This window comes from Triticum dicoccoides, chromosome 4A (genome assembly GCF_002162155.2).
Source record: "Triticum dicoccoides isolate Atlit2015 ecotype Zavitan chromosome 4A, WEW_v2.0, whole genome shotgun sequence".
Lineage (NCBI taxonomy): Eukaryota > Viridiplantae > Streptophyta > Magnoliopsida > Poales > Poaceae > Triticum > Triticum dicoccoides.
In genome coordinates, this window is record NC_041386.1 from 622,146,802 (window position 1) to 622,154,271 (window position 7,470).

The 7,470-nt window shown below is 45.8% G+C and overlaps 1 pseudogene; it reads left to right on the forward strand.

Moving 5' to 3' along the window:
• Nucleotides 1–5,996: 5,996 nt before the first annotated feature.
• Nucleotides 5,997–7,470, forward strand: part of LOC119287440 — an 8,079-nt pseudogene continuing 6,605 nt past the window's right edge.

Consider the following 7,470-nt stretch of genomic DNA (forward strand, 5'->3'; position numbering starts at 1 on the left):
TTGATTGTGTTCCCTTCTGTGTTGCCGGTATTTGTCCCCTCTCGATAGACGTGGTTTCGACGATGTGATCGTTGACACTGATGAAGACTCAATGTTATCTTCGGAAGTGCCAGGCAAGCAAAACCCCCTTGTTCATTCCGATAAAATCCCACTCTCTCGCTCCTGCTCTCTATTACTGCATTAGGACAACAACGATTCAACTGTTACTTGCTGCGGTAGCTGAACCCCTTTATCCTTTGCATGACCTGTCATTCCACAGTAAATAGATGAAACCCACTAGCATGAGTAGGAGTTGTTTGAGCCCTGTTGTGCCTACTCATTCATGTTTGTTTGTCATGCCTGCTATTGCTTAGAGTTGAGTCAGGTCTGATTCATCGGGGATGTATCAGAGGCGTGTGAACATGTCCTACTGTGTGTGAGCTAAGTGTGTGAACACGATTTGGTAAAGGTAGCGGTGAGAGGCCATGTAGGAGTACATGGTGGGTTGTCTCATTGCAGCCGTCCTTAGGAACTGAGTTCTGTGTTTGTGATCCATGACTCAGCTACTACCATACATTGGGCCCTGAAATATGACCCCGCTCGACTTCTTAATCACCCTAGTCCTCTGTCCAGGAGTTGCAAGTAGTTTCTGGTGTTTGTAGTATGCTGGAGGCCGTGGACAGCGCTGACCGTAGGGGTGGGCTGTGATGCGGTAGGCACGTGGCCGGGTAAACCGGGCACCCGTTTGGTGTCACGGAACCCTGTTCACATCGTTTGGGGCTGTGAGCGAAACTCCGGCCGGATCTCCTCATGGATGGAACCCAAATAGGCGATAAACCTGGACTAGAGACTTGAGTGTTTAGGTAGGTCGTGGTCTACACCCACGTCGGCTTTCGCTTGAAGTCTGCCGAGCACATGTCGTGTGCAGACGCTAAGTGGTGGAAACATGTATGAAGAAGTACACCCCTGCAGGGTTATCATCATCTATTCGAATAGCCGTGTCCGCGGTAAAGGACTTCTGGGTTGCTTATATCAGTTCATAGACAAGTGAAAGTGGATACTTTAAAATGCGCAAGATAAGCGTGAGTGCTATGGATGGCGTTCTCGTAGGGAGACGGGAGCGGATCCATAGTGGTGTATTGATATGGTGAATATGTGGACTCGTGTGCGCCACCTCAAAAGAGTTACTTGCAGTCATAGTTCAGGATAGCCACCGAGTCAAAGCTGGCTTGCTGTAGTTAAACTCCATCACCCCCTTGTTGATAATGATGCATATGTAGATAGATCTGATGTAAGTCTTGCTGGGTACATTTGTACTCACGTTTGCCTATTTTATGTTTTGCAGAGAGACTTCAGTCTCACTAGTAGTTCCGCTTGGACTTCGACGTTTAGCTTGTTACCTCAGCTACGATCTTGTGCCCTCGGCAGGATCTGATCGATAGTCAGGCTTCTCAGCCTTTTTCATTTATAGATGTCTGTACTCAGACATGATAGCTTCCGCTTGTGCTTTGACTTGTATGCTCTGATTGTTGGGTCATGAGACCCATGTTTGTAATGTCTCGCTCCTCGGAGCCTATTGAATAAATTACTTGAGTCGTAGAGTCATGTTGTGATGCCATGTTGTATCTGCACATATCGAGCATATTGTGTGTATGCTATTGAAATGCTTGGTATGTGTGGGATCTGACCATTTAGTTGTTTATCTTTAGTAGCCTCTCTTACCGGGAAATGTCTCCTAGTGTTTCCACCGAGCCATGGTAGCTTGCTACTGCTCCGGAACACTTAGGCTGGCCGGCATGTGTCCTTCTTCGTTCCTGTGTCCGTCCCTTCGGGGAAATGTCACGCGATGAATACCGGAGTCCTGTTAGCCCGCTACAGCCCGGTTCACCGGAGTCCTGCTAGCCCAGTGCTACAGCCTGGATTCACTCGCTGATGACCGACACGTTCGATGCTGGGTCATGGATGCCTGTCCCTGTAAGTTTGTGCCACTTTGGGTTTACGACTAGCCATGTCAGCCCGAACTCCTTATCATATGGATGCTAGCGACACTGTCATATACGTGTGCCAAAAGGCGCAAACGGTCCCGGGTAAAGGTAAGGCGACACCCGTGGGAATACCGTGCGTGAGGCCGCAAAGTGATATGAAGTGTTACATGCTAGATCTATGTGGCATTGAGTCGGGGTCCTGACATACTCATATCATCAAGATCAATCAAGCAGGACGTAGGGTATTACCTCCATCAAGAGGGCCCGAACCTGGGTAAACATTGTGTCCTCTGCCTCCTGTTACCATCCGCCTTAGACATACAGTTTGGGACCCCCTACCCGAGATCCGCCCGTTTTGACAACGACACCCCCAGTTTTATTTCATTTCATTCTTTTTTTTCTTTTTTTCTTTTTTCTTTTTCCCTTCTTTAAAATAACTCAGGATTAAAAAAAACCCAAATTTGAAAAAAGTCAAGGAATCATAAAATGTTTGTTAATAAAAAATCATGATTTTGAAAAATGTTTGGGAAATCATACTATGTATGATTTTGAAGAAAAAACATTTGGGAAATAAAAAAATCATGATTTTGATTTTTTGCATATTTAATAATGTATGTGAATTTGAAAAAATGTTCATGGATTGTTAAAAAATGTTCAGAGAATTCATAAATTGTTCCCAAATTTCAAAAAAGTTCATCACCTAAATTTTTTTGCTGATTCAAAAAAATTCATAAAGAATTTCCTGCATTTCCTAAAAAGGTTTGTGAATTTCGAAAATTGTTCAAAAGTTTTGTAAAATGTTCACTGATTCTATTTTTTCAGGAGTTTCAAAAAAGTTCACAATATTAAAAGAAGTTTGCAAATTTGTAAAAAGTATTGGTGAATTCAAAAAATGTTCGTGAAGTTGTAATAAAAGGTCTGCGAATTTGAAAAATGCTCATGATGTCAAAAAATATTTGCAAATTAAATTGTTTTTCATGATTTAAATTTTTTTCATGATTTCAAGAAAGTTCACTATTCTGAAAGATGTTCCCAAAATTTAAAAAGGAATTAAAAAAACAAAAAAAGAACGGAAATTGTAATTTCCGAACGTTCTCGCCTTGTCGATAGATCTGGACGAGTTCGGCTCTAGCGCTCCACCTTCCGCCTGCTTTTTATTTTTCACAAGAAAAATCTGCAGCGGTGGGATTCGATCATTGCACCTGCTGCATGCCTTCCACTACTGGTAACCAACCCAGCTAAGTCTTTCATATGTTAAAATATATGTTACATTTCGTTTTATCGTATAACTGCTCCTTTGCATCTACAGCCAAAAGAAATAGAAAATAAATTTGATATTGTGTGTGGGGTGCCTTTGAACTCGGACTTGAGTCTCTCACAACTAAGCTCTGGCCCATTAACCAGCTCACTTAAATTACTTTTGTTGTCTTACCCCCTAATTTTATGTTTTTAAATAGCCTGCTGGTATACAGTAGGCAGTTTTCACACATAGTATTAAAAATGTTGTTATCTCTCTACATTATGGTAATATGTCTTGTTGTCTTGCTCCCATTTCTACCTTGTTCGAGGAATGTAAATAATGGACTAGAAAATTAAGAGAATTGAAATGGGAGCACGCAATCCTTGCTCCCGTTATGGTAGCATGTTTCTCTCCATTTCAAAACCAGGAGCAACCAATGCACGCCATCAGGCCCTTGGAGTTGATAACTTAGGTACATAAATCACGATAACTTTGCCCCATGGATAAAAGTTGTTGAAAATATACCACCGATAATTTCTTTGTAAATAGCATGATAATATACACTCCCGGACTTGGTAACTTAGGAATAAACACCATGATAACTTTCATCCTTGGAAAAAAGTTGTTGAAAACATAATCCGGTAACATATGTGTAAATAACATGGTAATATAGGATTCTGGACCTGATAACTTAGGTACAAACACCATAATAATTTTGACCCGTGAAAAAAAGTTGTTGAAAACATACTCTGATAACTTGTCTTGTGTAAATAGCATGATAATATAGGCTTCCGGTCCTGATAACTTGGGTACAAAAACCACGAGAACTTTGACCCATGAAAAAAATTGTTGAAAACATACAACCGTAACTTCTTTGTAAATAGCATGATAATATACACTCGCGAACTTGATAACTTAGGTATAAACACCACGATAACTTTGACCCGTAAAAAAATTTATTGAAAACATACCCCAGTAATATCTGTGTAAATAACATGGTAATATGGGGTTCCAGACCTGATAACTTAGGTACAAACACCACGATAACTTTGACCCATGAAAAAAGTTGTTGAAAACATACCCTGATAACTTTTTGTGTAAATAGCATGATAATATAGGCTCCCGGCCCTGATAACTTAGGTACAAACACCACGATAACTTTGACATGAAAAAAATTGTTGAAAACATACCACTGACAACTTCTCGTGTAAATAACATGAGCTGATAACATGGAAAAATGTTGTTAAAAAATACCTCCCAATAACTCACGTGTGAACAACATGATAATACACGCACATGAGAGCTGATAACTCATATACAAATATCGCGGTAATTTTTTGACCGAGGGGATGAAAATTGTTGAAAAAGATACCCCCGATAACTTTTGTGCAACATGGTAATATAGACAACAAAAGCTGATAACTCACTTCAAACATCATAATCACTTTTTGACCCCTCGGACAAAAGTTTGTTGAAACCTTACCCCCGAAACTTTTGTGTAAATGACACGGTAACTTGTGTATGACAGATGTGATAACTCACGTAGCCCGGATGTGGTAACTTTTGGTCCGAAAAAAAGTCATTAGAACATATCAACATAGGATCTAGTTTCGAAGATCTCGTCGAGACGATATTTTTTGTGAAGACGGTATTTCATTTAGGGCGACGATTTGAGCTACAAAACATTTTGAAGTTTGAAAAAAAATCTAGGATGATATCAGCTTTTCGTTCTTTAGGGTGTGTTCGGTTGGTGTCACAAAGTGAAATGTAATGGGTCGGTTTCATCCCTAGAGCTCATTCTAGTGTTTAATTTGTCGAAGGAAGAAGAACCCACCGATTCCACAGAATGTCATATTCCTTGTTTATGCGGAACCAAGTGATACCTCCGAATCGAGCGGACCACAGGGAACCGCCACGGGGCCGCATCTTCCTCCCCAACCTTGCGCATGCCACCGCCAGCAGCCTCATCACACGCCGCCATGGATGGCCACCGCAGCATCCGTCGCGCTCGTAGCAGCCCCGGCCACCCCGGCGTCTCCCCCTTCCCTGGGCCGCAGATCCCTCCGCATCTTTGTGTGTGCTGCCGCCGACAGCCCGACCGCGTGCGGCCATGACTTGCCACCGCCGCATCCTCGCGTTGGCGTTGCTTGCCGTCGCGTCGGCCACGTCCCAGGCGGGCGCACCTGACACGCTCGCCGAGCAGGGAGGTCGGGCGACCCTCTCAATCATCTTCTTCAGCCGAGCATGGAGACCGGACAACCCTCTCACTCGTATTCTTCAGTCGGGCTTGGAGGCTGGAAGTATCTAATTAAGACGCCACCGTCGGGAAGCTTTGGCCGCCGCACCAAGGAGCATGTGGTTTGCAGTGACAATCGCCGTATGTTTTCAACATCTGTATATCTGTTCAAGTACATTTAAGTGTTCCGTGGGTGTTCTTCTGTACTGCAACGTCGGGTACATTTTTTCTTTTTTACGGGTGAAGTACATTTGTTCATTACAATTGACGTAATCCAATGTTCAACATTCAGTTTAGGTTTCTATCAAAATCTAATTCATGTAATAAAGTGAGATGAACAATTCCATTCCATTACATCTCTCAAACCAATACTTTTGGCAGGAGATAGTAGGCCTAGCCCACCCTGGATTCCTTCCGCGGGGCCCACTCCAGCAGCACCGGCCCACGTGCGTATAACTTCCGTGCCCAACTGCTCCGCCTCCCAGCCCGATCGCTCTCCTAGTACACCTCTGTACACAAGTCCAACTCACTCAGTCGCCGCTCCGACCAGAGCCCAGCCGCCGGCCACCTCCTCCCCTGCTCCCCTCCAATGGCGGCGGCTCCGCGCCTCCACCTCCACCTCCTCCTCGCCCACCACCCCCAGGCCCCGCCCCTCCGGCCCTCCCCGTCGCGGCCCCCGCCGCCCGTCCTCCTCCCCCGCCTCACGCGCCGGGGCCGGGCCGCTCTCCCGCGCCCGGTCGCGGCGCTCGGGTGGGGAGGCGGTGGCGGAGGGATCGAGGACGTCGGCCAGATATTCAGCCGCGTCGAGGCGTTCCTCTACACCGTCGCCGACGCCGCGGTCGCGGCCGCCCCGGGGATCGCGGCCGACGGCGGGGCCAAGGAGGCCTCCGGGGACTGGTTCTCCGGGTTCACTGGCTCCATGGAGACCGTGCTCAAGGTGCGCCCGCCTAGCCTCCCCCCGCCGCTCGTTCGTCCGACCACCACCACGGTTGCGTGCCGTGTGGCTCTCTCTGGTTCCGACGACACCGCCATGTTCGCTCGCCCCCGCTTGCAGCGTGTGATACCGTGCTGCCCACCCTTTCGGCGCCGAAAAATCCGCGCCCCTGTTTTTCGGGGAACAGTGGAATCTACTGTGGTTGCCTACCTAGATTCCTGAGCCGGGCAATCCCAGCCCAGGGGCCGTAGGGTTGGGGGCGCTGACATTTCCCAGCACGCTCAAATGTAGCGTGCGACCCTTCGGCGCTGAAAAATCCGCGCCACTGTTTTTCGGGAAACGCGGCGATCTAATTGCCTGGATTCCTGAGTCCCCTGAAAGCGATTCCGATTCGGGGGCCGTTGGGTTGCTGTTCCAAGGGAGCGCTGAAATTTCTCATTTCTCAGCATGCTCAATCGTACTAGCTAACTGGCGAGAAATACAGACGGGAGGATAAGATTCAGCATGCCCTGCCGTTACATGCCTTATTAGTACACCATACTGCTCAAGGAAATTGTTGAGATATGCTCAAGGCCTCATAGGATCTTGCAACGGCTGGTTTCATTTTCTTGCAACTGCTGCAACAGCATCACTGACTTTTCAGCAGAAGAAATGGCTTTCCTGACATCTGTGCCCAAAGTATGCTTGTTGACAAGGAATTATCATAGGCACTGCTGGTTAGGAGGTCAAAACGGCGACGAATGCTCTTCACTTAAAGAGCGATGCTGTTCGTTATTAGTATAGTTTCTGCAGCTTGGCCTATGTTTTGTTCTTTGGGGAAATGGACTACTTGCCGTCAAGAATCATGTGTAATTTTACATGGTTCTGATCTTGGGTACACGAACATGCCCTGATTTATTCTATTGTAATTTCCACTACACACAGATGATGGTAGGTTTGGAAATGAATGAGGCCTAGCTTTTTACTAGGCTCAGAGAGGGGATCAAGAGAGAACCAGTGTTTTCCTGTTTGTTCTCTGCTTTCCTCTATTTTTGAGTATTTGATCATAGGAATGAACATTACTGTTTAAAACCTGTTGGTATAAGTGTATGTGTTC